At 48.2% G+C, this 13,273-nt stretch overlaps 1 protein-coding gene across 9 annotated transcripts in view; it reads right to left on the bottom strand.

The window, feature by feature from the left end:
* Positions 1-12,333, bottom strand: part of PITPNM2 (phosphatidylinositol transfer protein membrane associated 2) — a 129,279-nt gene extending 116,946 nt beyond the window's left edge. For 6 of the 9 annotated variants that reach the window (XR_010607087.1, XM_065646517.1, XM_065646526.1 and 3 more), the window contains exon 1: positions 10,221-10,514. The gene's annotated coding sequence lies outside the window, so the exon portion shown is untranslated. Of the gene's footprint in view, positions 1-9,456; positions 9,541-9,796; positions 9,973-10,220; positions 10,515-11,952 lie in introns of those variants that run through there. The other 3 variants (XM_065646518.1, XM_065646519.1, XM_065646520.1) reach the window with 3 other exon arrangements.
* Positions 12,334-13,273: the final 940 nt, after the last annotated feature.

Here is a 13,273-nt window from a genome sequence, read left to right as displayed (position 1 = left end):
CAAAGGCAGCAGAAAGCGAGACTTGCACGCTGCTTCTGCAAAGTCAAAGACAATAACGGCACTGTCTTGCAGGGATAAATGAACTAGCAAAATTGTTCCTAGCGAACGCCACAGCTGCTTTAGCTCAGCCCACTGCTTCTGCACAATCTGCATTAATAAATACTGAGCGCTCACGAGTGTCAGCTGTGGTCAAACACTGCGTGCCCGTCATCTGGAAGCATCAGTTTCAGACCACAGACAGTCACAAGAGTCCTTTTCCTTCAGAGAAGGTGTTTTCTGTTCTCATATCGGTTAGTCATCCTAAAACAATAAGGGGATTTAAGTGAGCAACTAAAAGGCAATGAACCAGAAAGGAATAAATTCAAAACCTTGAAGAACTCTGTAGTCAGAGGAACACGCTCCGGCATGGGCCGGGAAATCAATCAACAAGAAAGATAAATGCAGCAGTTAACTAGAAAATATGAGCAGCTCAGAAAAGCACCAGAACCATTTTCCCCCGTCTGACCCTTGTAGCATCTGGACTCTCCAAAGCGCTCTGGGGTTTCGGTCCGTACGGAGCACAAGGTCCCAGCCTCTCCATGAGCAGCCGGAGCCGAGGGGAAGGGAGAGAAAACAAACAGCAAAATGTTTCCAGAAACCTGCCCGAGCTCTGCACCTTGCTGTAGCTGTAATGAGCTTTTCATTTGCAAAGCCCTCTCCCTCCTTTCTCAAAAGTCATTATTCCCTTACAAGAAATGGGAGCCTGGGCTGTGAAACATTGCAATGCGTTGCTCCAATTAAGCTGCAAGAAAAATAGATTAAAAAAAAACCCCTACACACTAGAGGCATCCGTATAACATTTTTATGAGCCTCACATCAGTCTACGTGGGCAGAGTTCACATTTACCGTCACCCAGATGGTGACAACCTGTTCCCCGTGTCCCCCGGGACTCCCCACCTGCCTCCACAGTGGGACCCCAGGAGCTGCAAACAGCAGCACCAGCTCCGCACCAGCGGGATGCTGCTTGGAGGTGGGTGGTTACAGACCCACATCTTAAAATGTAGCTTTCAGAAGCATCTGTTTGGAGTCAAGTTTCAAACTCCCCTCCGAGAGAAGTATAACCTACGAGAATTTTTTTTGCAGGAGCACAAAAGTGGAGGTAAAAGGAGGAAAAAGGAGAAAGGAGGAAAAAGGAGAAAGGAGGAAAAAGGAGAAAAAGCCTCTTGGCAAGCTCAGAACCTGTGTATGCTAAAGGCACTTCATGATTTATGCATTAAAATGTATGTTATCACCCTGTGAAGATTTCCAAGTGAACCAGCCAGACAGGGTCTCCACAACCTTTCAGGAGGACCTTCTTTTTTCCCCTCCAAAATTTTATTTTGATTCAACCATTTGACTTATATCACATTCTGGTCATTTCTAGCTAGTTATATTTCAAACAGAGAACTCTGCATCAGCTTCCACCTTGCCACTTCCCATACAAATGTGGCAATTAGCACAGAAAAATTAGTCAGCTATACAGTATTTCACCTTAAATAAAGCAGCTCCAAGAAATAATACACCATTTAATTGGTATTTGACAGCTAAGGAAGAAACACAGTATCTCAGAAGGTCTGAAATCCCTTTGTAGACCTTGATGGAAGCCTGTCCTTGTCGAAGAAACCCACAATTCATAATACTGCCCAGTATTGTGTTTTTATCCTCCGTTTCATCCCAGCTCAGCTGCTGATCAATGAGGAGTCCCATGGAATAGCACTTTGAATTTCAATGTCATCACAGCAGTACTGTGGTAATGATAGAAAATATTTACATATTGCCTCATTGATCATGGGGTGTTCTTTTCCAACCATCTGGCTACTGGGCACTAATTTTTTAAATTTCATTTTATTTTTAGGGCTTTATATAGTTGTGAAGCAGGTTGAGCATCTTTACAGCGAACAGCCAACATTCCACCTCAATCAGGTTCTCCTGTTATTTTTAAAACAGAATATTAGTGATGGCATTAATCGATTTCACCCCATCTCAGGGAGGGAAAAAATATTTTTTTTAACAAGGACAAAACTGAAACAACCTGACAAACACCTGCTCTGTGCTTACCAGAGTGACGTGCCAATTCAGCTACAAGGTCTCATTTTTAATGTGACTCAAGGGTGTCACCATTTTGACAACGGATGAGTCAAATGGAAATATGTCACTCACGCTGCACTTGCTGCCGGCCTCGAGATAAAGAAACCCTGCAAGGGCTGTTTTTTCCACTTTCAGATGGAATATGTTCCGATAACGGCGACACGGAGCCCCCGGGCTGTGCGGTGCGTGCCGGGGTGGACGCTGCCGTCGGTAACCGCTCCGGTTGTCCACCCAGGGACACACTCTTGTCACCTGCAGTGTCACCTGCGGCCGGCTGGCTCCAACCTCCCACACTCACCAGGTCCGGAGAGACCCGCCTGTGCTACATAAAGCGAGAAACTGCAGTGAGAAACAGGGATTTAACCTCAGAACACCCAAAGGAAAGCAAAAAGCGCCTCTCTGCAAGGTGCTCTGAGCACCAACGTGTTGCACTCCCCCAGCACAGCACAAGTGGTTTTAGTTAAATCCTGCCTAGCTGATCCCAGCTTTCTGCATAAAAATAAATTTTTAAAAAGCTTTGAAAAGCTGATCTGCATATAGTCTGCTAGAAATTTGAACAGCAAGTTCAATAACGTATGCAGGAAAGACTGACATCTACAAGATCTACAAGTTCGCTGCAAGAGACCTCTGCAGAATACTCAATAGGAATATTTAAAAGGTGGTTCTCAAACAGCTGTCAAATTGATTTCAAGGGTTTTTTGGTGGCTTCAAACCTGTTTATAATCAGAATCTGACTCTCCCAGCTACTGGTGCCATTAACTTGATTTAGGAAGAACGGGAGGTCTAAAAGTCAAATTCTACTCTGCCTTTAAACCAGCAACACGAATAGTCTCTCAACACAGTTTAGCTGATGGGTTTTGGTAGTGATGTTTAAGATATACACAATCTTATCTACTTTTTCAGTTCTACTTTGATAACAAGGGAAAAAACACAAGTTCTGTCAGCAAAATGACAGACAACATAAGGGGGGCAGGGGGAAATTGCTCTAACATATCTACCTTTGATTCTACGGATGCTCCATTAGACAATGAAACCTCCCCTCTACGTCAAGCTCCTTTTTCTGCTGGAACAACCTACGAAGGAGAAGGACAGACGGACAGACAAAGGCTGGTCTGAAGATGTTTACATCCTCTCCACCCAGAGAGCCCAGATGTTTTTGCAGACGTGATGCAGGAGCTCTGGACCCAACAAGCTCCACTGAAGGTCACGCACAGAAGGAAAAGCACCTATGAAATGCACAGAGCTATGCATAAATAATTATTGCTGTTAGAAATCCGTTTATAAGACCATATAACTGAAAAGTTTTATTATCCGCCCCACCCCAGTGATGCTGCATTTCCAACACTATTGCTCTGAGCAGAGTGTCAAGCCGAGATATCCAAGTGAGAACCCTCAGCGAAGCAAGTCAAACCGTCTCTTGCTCTTCTAAACAAAATGATAAATTGAAACTGAGAAGCCAGAGCAACATACAGAAGCTACACAAAAAAGGTTAATCCTTCAAGTAGGTTTGCCCAAATAAGCTCTTTCCTCTCACAGAGGTGGTGTGTTAGATAAATGTGCCTTCTTGAAAAGCCTATTTATAGGCATTAAATGTAAGCAAAAGACGACATTAAAAATTATTCCATAGTCCCAAAACAGACAAAGGACACATGGTGTCCACACTAAACACATTTCTGAGGATATTTGCTGGAAGACATTTACCATCTGTTGAAGTTAAAACCTGGAACGCTATTTTACAATCCAGATGCAGGTTAAACAAATAATGGGTCCCAAGAGCCTGGATAAACGATGCTTAAAAACAAGGGAGAGAGGGAAAGCAGACGAGCTATCTGCTCCTCTCCTTCCCCGTCACCTTGATTTGGTGGCCCAGAGAGCGCTACCGAGAAGACGAGGATGGCAGAGAAAAAGCGAGCGAGCGGCCTTCCTTCCCCTTCTGTTGTTCTTCACAAAACATCTCCGAGCTATTTACATACTTGTATCCTGAACTCCCCCTCCGGTTTCACAGCTTGCAGTTAACTCCGCATTCTGCTGGAGATAACACATGTTGAGCTTTCGGCGTGTTTAGGCTACAACACCCTCTGAATGTAACGCCAGGTCACCAAGCCCACAGAGGGAAATATTTCCAGCTGTAGAGACTGGCTAGAAAATAGACAGAAATACGAGGCTCCATCTCTCCAGCACCCTGAAGAAATCAACCTACTCAAGGGAAGGAAACAACTAAACAGCTTGGCAACGCCTACAACTGGTGCTCAACCTCAGATCCACCGAAAAGATGTAAATATTTAGATTTCGGTTTCATTCGATATAAATATGTCTATTTCCTTCTTTAAAATAAAAAAGTAGCATTAAAATAGGTAAGCCACCCACAGAGAAAACGATTCTGCAGTGTTTCTACTTTAAGTTATGGTATTGATCTTGAAACAAATTACAATCACGAGTGAAGTTATTCCCATTGAATTGTCTTCTGACGTACATAAAACACAATTACACCACATGTCCATATATAAATACATACATAAACTTGTTTTGTTGCTCATTCCAAACATCCAGGGGCTGATGGCAGCCCATTAGTTTCTTACCTCTTAAGAAGTGCCCACGGCCCTTCAGCGTTCCCTATGGAGCAGTGACTCTGATTCCAACCCAAATAATCCCAAAAAAGCCCCAGAGCGACGCAGCGAGTCCCAATCCAGAGTCCTGACGAGTGACCACCCAAGACCCAGCAGAAGCTGAACCGCAGCTCACCACGGCTGTACTATAAAAACCTGAAATCCTTCCATAACCTTTTAAAGCACATAATGGAATTAAGGCCCCACTACACATCCAGAGTTAACAGTCATGCAAACATCAAACTTCTTTGGAGCTGGAGATAACACGGCCTCACCCCTAAAGCACCGAGATATGCCAAAGCGCTCAAGGTGCTGACGTGATTACATCCTCCCAATTAGTTATTGTGCCGTTAAAGAGAAACGCCTTCTCAGGTCACTGCTCTGTGGGTTAAGTCAGCTAATATCCTCGAATTAGCGTCCCGAAGCTCAGCGATCGTTATCTAAGTGCCAGCAATCCAAACAAATCGGAGCGAACTTCCCCGTCCATTACAGGAATCACTGCTGCGATGGCAAATTATGAAACTTCCAGCTGTTCATTCACTATTATCTTTATCTTCCCCAAGTGCTCCTAGTTGCACTGCAACGATCAGAAGTGCCTTCCCAGCAAGGGGCAAACTATCTCTCGTTTTATTACTGGATTGTCCAGACCTCCGCTTCCCCCACCCAGGACGAGACTATAGAAACTGGTGGAAAGCCCTGAGTAGAAACCCCAGTATCTGGTCTCTGACAGGAGACTGAGCTGTTTAAAGGAACAGAAAAGGATGAGCAGCAAATCCCTTTTCCTTGTCACTTCGGGGGGGTCACTCCAGCTTACCTAAGCTCAGCTGCTTTCCTGCAGAGGAGAGCTTTAAGGTTCCTGCTTACAACATCACAGCGCTCGCCAACCTCAGCTGTTCAAACACAACAAAGTCAGGACTGTAAAAGCTGCGCGGAGCCCTCGCCCAAGACACTCAGTGCTCGGGGCTGGGGCTTTTTGTGGAAAAAACCTTGAAGTCCACAAGGATGCAGATTTCTGGTGTCGTAGCTCTCAAGCACCAGCTCGGGAAGAAAAAAGTCCATCGACCCGGGCTGCACCGACCACCAAACCCACAACACCCGTATCCTCGTTACCGTCCCTCGCACATGGGAGCCCACACACAGATGTTCTTTTCCCTCAGTAAAAGGCACTACATTTCTCCACCTGGTCGGTCTTGCATTGCAAGGCGGCAGTTACCCGCTGGGGTCTCTCCAGGGCAGGTTTTAAGCCCCGTGCTTGTTGGATTTCTTCCTGCTCCCTGCACCCACATACACTCAATATTTATCTCCTCTTGTTTTTTTCTTTTTTCCTGTGAGCTTCTAGGCATATTTTTCTTTAAATTAAAAAAAAGAGAAAACATCGTCAAAACAGTCACACCTGGGAAACCCCTTGCCTATGGAAAACGCACAATTTTGACTTCAGGAGCACCGTGTACGGACTTGGCATCGCGCTGATTAAAACTCCCTGAAGTGACGGGATCTGAGTTAGCTCCATGCTATATTGTTTTGTTCTTCTTACATTAAGAACATCTCGATATCATTCATTACTTTTGTTCATTTAAAATTTCATAGGACTCTTGGCACGGACACCACGATTTCAGTTCGCGGCTCAGTTCACACTCGACTCCTCTGCCCCAGTGCAATGTTGTGGCATTTGGATTTTCTCCAACGCTCAGGAAACAAAGTTAAAAATAAAGTGTTCTATTTATTCCCTCCCCCCACATTAATTACTCCATTTCCATTCACACTGAATACTACAGAACGTTTTTGCTTATAAGATGCTTTCAGGCTCAAAATTAAGTTTACACATATCTTACTAATTTGAGGAGATAAAGAGAAATATTAATTGCATCATACCTTATGTCAGCCAGCTTTAAAATTAAATTGGAAGGCATCTTCACCATTTAGAGGAATTGGCTATTAAGAAAACCATGGGGTTTAGATGTTGCTTTTTCCTTCTAAGAAAAATAAAAATAAAGAGAAGACAGACATTGATGCCTGTTCCTCCCCTCTCCTCGGAACGAGGCTTGCGCCTCGAATAAGAGGAAGCCTAAAAGAAAAACAACACGTGAAAAAAAAAATTCTCAGCGGATCGTGCTGGTCCTAGAACAGGACATTACGGTGAATATGCATGAGTGGCATGAGTCAAACGACACTGGGAGCGAGCGTCAGCTTTCACTTGCCATTTTCTGAAGCCTTCCAGTCAGGCTGCCAAGACAGCAACTGAATAACGAGATTTTGGTGTGAACGCAGACAGGAGATTAATGCTGTTTGGGACTAATTGGACAAACCTCCTTTAAATTAGCCCGCTTGAAGGATGTGCTGCTTCTCTATCTGGCCAACTTGCAGAAGCAGTAACAAATCGTGAATAAAGAGAGACTATTTATTTCCATTCGAAACCCCTTAGCACTACTGTTGGTTTTAAGTTTTGAGAATTTCTATTAAAAAAAAAAAAATCAGGACAAGGTCTTTCTAAACTGGTTGCTGTCAACTAAAATGAGAAGTTAGATAAAACTCCCACACGCCAGATGGTAAATCACAATAAATGCTTGGGCTGTTAGATGCACAACAAGCAACAAACGTATTGAAATCCACCATCAGAAGCAAACCCAAAATAGAAAGGATATTTTAATAAGAAGTTATTGTTTGGGGGAAACATCCTTGTTAAGCTTCTCAGAATCAAAAGTCATACATTGAGAGCTTCTTACTTCCCTCCCCACCTCACGTAACATGAGCAACAACCAACAATTTCAGCAGAGTTACTTTAAGCTAAAGTTGACTGTCAGCAAGAGCCTTGGAGTTCACTATTTAGACATTACTTATGCCCCTTTCTGACAAGTCACTTAAAAATATATTGTTAAAGGATACCAGGGAATTGTTTACTCAAACCATTACTGTTTCCTGAACACGGATGCAAGAAAAAGTTATATTAAAAAGACAAACAGCTGCTACTGTATGCTGTTTAAATGGTAACAAAAGCATCTAAGGGCCATAAAGGGAATAGTAAGGGAATTAAAAAGCATTTTTATGCATGAAGATGGCTAACATCCGTACATTCATTACAGCGGTATCAACCGTGCTTTTAATTAAAAGTTAGTGACAGAAACTTAAATATGATTAATGAAACCTAGCAGCCTAGCAGAAGCCTGCTCTATCAAAAGCAAGCAGCACAAGCAGCTGCGTTTCCAGCCCTTGCCTGCTCGTTTCTCTTTCCCTCTGCCACGATCAGAACAAGGACCACGAAGCAGCATTCCTGTGAGAAACAGCGAGCCAGGACAAGCCGGCAACCGCGCTCTCGTGCTTGGCCGTTCTTTACTTTGTGTGTCCCAAGGAGGCGTTTCAATTACGGAGCAGCCCGGGGCCAAGACGACGAGCTGGTTACCTGTCAGAACAACCAGCCCCACAGCGATCTGTCAACCGAGGTCTGCCAAAGGCCAGGAAAAAAGCTGCCCCACAAACAGCAGCCTCCTATCCGACAGCAGGAAAAAAAACCCCCAAAATCGCTCAGAAGCCGGCGCTAAACTCTGTAACGCAGTCAGTCTTCTTGTGTTACCCGGGAGCACGACGCAGTCACGACAAAAATAAACTACGCGATAAAAATATAGCGTGGGGAAGGTGATGTGGGCACAGAGAGGGAATTAGTGTGCAATAGGAGGATGAGGAGGCCTGCAGGCCATAGATACTTCAACACGCAATCAAACCACCTCCTATTTAAGTCCTGATGCCCGCAAAAACTAATCTGCCACCGTTGTCGTGTTGAACCGCTGTCGTGCACAGAGCTGAGCACATGCAGATTATGCCTTCAAAAACCAAAGACTCTTTTTGGCATTGTATTACCCACTTAGCAGCTTCCAGACGCACAGAGCACATAGAAGATGGGCGCTCTCGCTTCAGAGCAGGTAGTAACACAGGAAGAAACTTTTGGTTTTTTGCTTAAATACACAAGTTAAATAAACTTTGCCTCAGTCGTGGCATTTTAACATGAAACGTGAAAGGACTGAATTGCGGGGTGGACCGAACAAGGCACAATTCTGAGGGGCTCCTGGCTCTGCTGGTGAAGCACCTCAGTGCGTTCCTCAGGGCTTCTGCTGCTCCGGTGGGCTGAGAGGGGTTGGGAGGAGGCGAAGGAAGCGGTTTAACCCTCCTGCACTTGTACAAAAAGCTCGAGCTGTCCATGCTGGAGCCCAGGGCTGTTTGGGGGCACCAGGCAGGGCCCCTTCCATCAAGTGATGGGGAGGACGAGAGAAGGGACCACCAGCCCCAGCAGAAAGGATCCCCTCCTGTAGCCCATCGCCCGGCTACGGAACAGGCATCCTGCTCTTTCTAAAGGAAGAAATCTCTTCCTCCTGAGGGGAGGCAGCACCACAGGAGTGTGGCCCATTTCCAAGTCAGTTCGCAGACCGCAGGGGGGATCTCAGGCCTCAAAAGCCCACAAGGTTCTTCCTCAGCTATAATTAGTCAAAGGTGTTTCTCCTGCGAGGCCGCTGCAGGTCTCGCCCATGTTCCCCTACCGCGGGCAGAGGGGCCGCGGCCAGGCAGAGCCCCCGTCCCCTCCCCACAGCCAGGTGCCACCTCAGGGGCTCGCGGGCCACCGCCATCCCCACCGCCATCCCCACCGCCATCCCCACCGCCCATCCCCACCGCCATCCCCACCGCCATCCCCACCGCCATCCCCACCGCACATCCCCACCGCACATCCCCACCGCACATCCCCACCGCACATCCCCACCTGGTGACTCTGCCAAAGCCAAATCGTTGAGGTTGAAGCCCAAGAGATGCGGTAACCAAGGAAGGGGGGCGCAGAGGGCCACGGGCAGGGTCCCCGCCGTGCAGCACCGCCGCCTGCACCTCCGGCCACCACCGGCCCAAAACGCTCCTGCTGCCATTACAGAACCCGGTGCCGTGCCCGGCTGCCAGACACCGACACCCGAACCGCGACCGACGGCAGCAGAAAGGTGTTTGCTGCCCACAGCAACCAGCACAGAAGGGTACTAACCAGGGGCCGAGGGCTGTAACACAACCACAGCTCATTCCCGCACCAGCGGGCACGTTAGAGCAAAGCCACGAACCTTCGCTATTTCGTGCGCGATGCCGAGCCGGGCAGCGGCTGCAGCGCCCGCAGACCCCGCGGCGCAGCGGACCGGCCCCTCCCCGTCCTCTGTTCCTCTATTCGGGAAACTCTGACCGCCCATGCATCCCGCTGGCCGCCGGCGAGGACGAGACGGCCCGGCCCCGCTCAGGCCCCGGAGGTACCGGCCGAGCACCCGCCGGCGGCGCGGCCCGCAGGGGCCGTTCGTCCTCCACCGCCCGCCGAGCCGCCCCGGCCCCTCGGGGGAAGCTAAAGCCGCCCCACGGGCCCCAGCCGCTCCCCCTCGCCCTCCCCTCGGGCCCGCGGCTGCTCCCGCCCCCGCTGAGGCGCGGCCGGGCCGCCCCGGGGGCCGCCAGGTGCCGGGGCCCGCCCGCCTCGCCGCCCCCGCTCCCCGCACCACGCACCGGCTGCTCCGGGCGCAGCGGCCGCGGCTCCCGCTGCTGCTGCTGCTGCCGCCGCCGCGGCTCGGCGGCTGCCGCTGCCTACGAGTCGTTGCCTGCCGACATGCCCGCGCTCCGCTGGCATAATCCCCGGCGAGGGCGGGCCGGGCGCGGGCGGCTCCTCACCCGCCGGCTGTGCCGCGGCGCGGGGACGGCGCAGGCGGGGGGAGGCGGGCGGGCGCAAGCCCCGCGCTGCGCGGGGGGAGGGAGCGGCGAGCGCGAAGAGCCCCGGCGCTGCCGCTGCCCCGCCGCGGCGGCCGGACGGCTCTACCCGCCCCGGCCGGGCCGTGCCCACCGCCGCGGGAGCCGCCACTTCCTTCCCCGCGCCGGGGCCGGCGCTCCCGCACGGCGGCGGGCGGGCGAGGCGGGCGCGCCGCCTAGCGGCCGCGGCGGGGAGCGCCGGGGGCCCGGGACCGCTCCGCCCGTGAAGCCGCGGGTCCCGCCGCGGGTGGGTGCGCGGCCCCCGAGCCGTGCGGGGCTCCGGGACCGCCGGGGCGGCTCTTACCGCCCTCCCGGGTTCCCTCTCCTGCCGGTGCCGGTAACGCCTGCCCGCCGGAAGGATAAAATAACGGTTACGGAGCCGAACTGCCGCGGCGATGGGTGAAACCGCAGCCCCGGCTCCGCTCTAACCGACTTTTTGCAGGTGTTGGTCGCTCCTGTAAATTTACACCCGCCGAGGACTGGGAAAAAAAAATCCCTAAAGCTTTAGGAATCATTTTCTTTAGAAAAAAATCAGCAACAAAATCTGCTGTACCATTTAAAACACTTGACAATTTGCTGCATTTTTTTATTTTTTAAGGAGGCATCACTTTGCCACTTCAGTTCTACTCTGAAAATGCAAAATGCTACCAGCAAACAGGCCCTTGTTAAGCCCTGGCTGATTCCATCACTTTTTAGAAACGTGGACAAATAGAAAATTGGTTTTCAAAAGGTTAAATCTCAGAGTTGAAGGAGTTGTAATGTTTATTATCATAGAGAAACCTCTGCATGGGAGTGTCTCGCAAGGGCAGACTGAGAGAACAAAGCCTGGGGCTCTGAGAAAAACCATCGTAGATCAGTGAAGGCGATAAATGCCAGTGCAGAGCAGTGTCAGGACGAAGAACGCCAGAGGAAGGTGATTAAAGTCCTCCCCAGAGCAAGCATAAGCTTCTGCTTCTCTGGAAGTCCCTATTTGTCCCCAAATACTGAACACCACAATTTGCTCACATTAAAGGAAATAATTTTAAAGGGGATTTAAGCAGGTGCAGTCCCGTTTGCCACAGCAGACACGCACTTGGTGTGTCCCACTTTTTGATGCTTCAGGTCCGATTTTGAGAAGCGCTGAGCGTTCGGGCCTCCCACTGATTTAATCTGGAACTGCAGATCCTCTGCCCCTCTGGAGATCAGGCCGAGGGCACCGCACGGAACGGGAACAGGTCACCCCAAGCCAGACGATGACTTTAAAAGGTTGTCCTAGAAGTTTACCAAGAGCAACACTTCCCACCCTCCGCTTCAGTGTTATCATAGAACAGAAATAGCCTAAAGAGCTCCAACAGATGGAGGAAGACTTTTGATTAAAAAATAAATTCTGACTCACAATTCAGTTTTCTGGATGTAATAAAAAAAAAGAGGAGTACATGAATATGAATAGCACTGGAAAGAGTGGAGATAAAGGGAGGTTATAAGGAAAGGCAGTAAAAGAGCTGCACTCATTTACCTACTTATTTCCAGCGCCTGTCAGGAAAATTGTTTGTTTGTGCTGTGGTGCTGATGAAAGCAAACAAGCCCATTAGTGAGCTCACGGCATTTTCCTGGATTCCTTGGCAAATCCTGCTGCCTGGATGTTACTTCTGAAAGACACTTTTAAATGGCACCTGTTAATAACTTAAAACGGTGGGAAAATTCTCCAGCTAAGCAGCAGAGCTGCGTGGGGAACTCAAGATTCTTTCTTCCTACGTCAGCTCCTTCTAAGTAAAAATTACAAGTAATTGTACATCTGTTTGTGGAGCCTAGAAGTGTATTTGGGCAAGTTATCTCCAAGCATTCAGAGCCAACTTCTACACTGCAAATGGGAAAATGAGTAACTCACATCCCTGAGTTCTCCCCAACTCTGATCTTGTGTTAAAAGAACCCACGGGGAGAAGAAGCTGCATAAAATACCATTTTTTGAGAAGGCTGTGCATGGGTAGGATGGTTCTTCATCAAACATCTTAAAACACAGCACTCTAATTTTAGAATCAGACCTTCGCAAGCTTCCTTTACGACAGCTACTCTGGCCCTATAATCACATCACGGGTGGCTCAACCTCTTGAACAAGGACAGAATTTGAAACACACAATATGATTAAAACCTACATTATCGCTGATGTAATATCCCAGAACCTATTATTGTTCTACGGGCAGGAGGAAAGAATCTAGTTGAACATTTATTTAATATTAAAATACAAACTCAAATATCAATGTTGGACAATAATTCAGCAACATGCCAACTAGCAAATATGTTTTTTGGTTTGTTGGGTTTTTGGTTTTTTTTGGTTTTTTGTTTTTTTTTTTTTTTACAAAGAAAAAAGGAATGTATTTTCATGAATACAGGTTGGAGTTGATTTGGAAACGAGTACGAGCAGAACACTGGTATATTGAAACAGTAACTTGGGGGAAGTAGTTACAGTCCTGGAGCTGCTCAGTGGAAGCTGCTGCTGGTCTCACAAATCCCAGAACTTGCTGCCACTGTTGGGAAATATCAAATAATTCAGAGCAATATTTTCCTAACAGGCAGCAGCAACCGAAGCAGCAAAACACGTACTGATTTGCAGCCAGCCCAGCCAGAACGAAGGTATTGTTCACAGTTTTGTCACAATGAAAAATATCCGTGTCACAAGGTTTAAATTAAAAGGATTTACCATATAACAGGAGTTATCTTTAACACAGGTCGCTTTTTGTATTAAAATTCAAAATTCCCTACTGGCTAATATTTACATAATACCATAAATATTTATAAAATGGTGAGGAAAACGAAGTGCAAAAGGGTAACACTATCAT

This window comes from Caloenas nicobarica, chromosome 16, assembly GCF_036013445.1.
Source record: "Caloenas nicobarica isolate bCalNic1 chromosome 16, bCalNic1.hap1, whole genome shotgun sequence".
NCBI classification, from domain to species: domain Eukaryota; kingdom Metazoa; phylum Chordata; class Aves; order Columbiformes; family Columbidae; genus Caloenas; species Caloenas nicobarica.
Note: the sequence above shows the minus strand (reverse complement) of the source record. Positions and strands in the feature narration are given on the sequence as shown.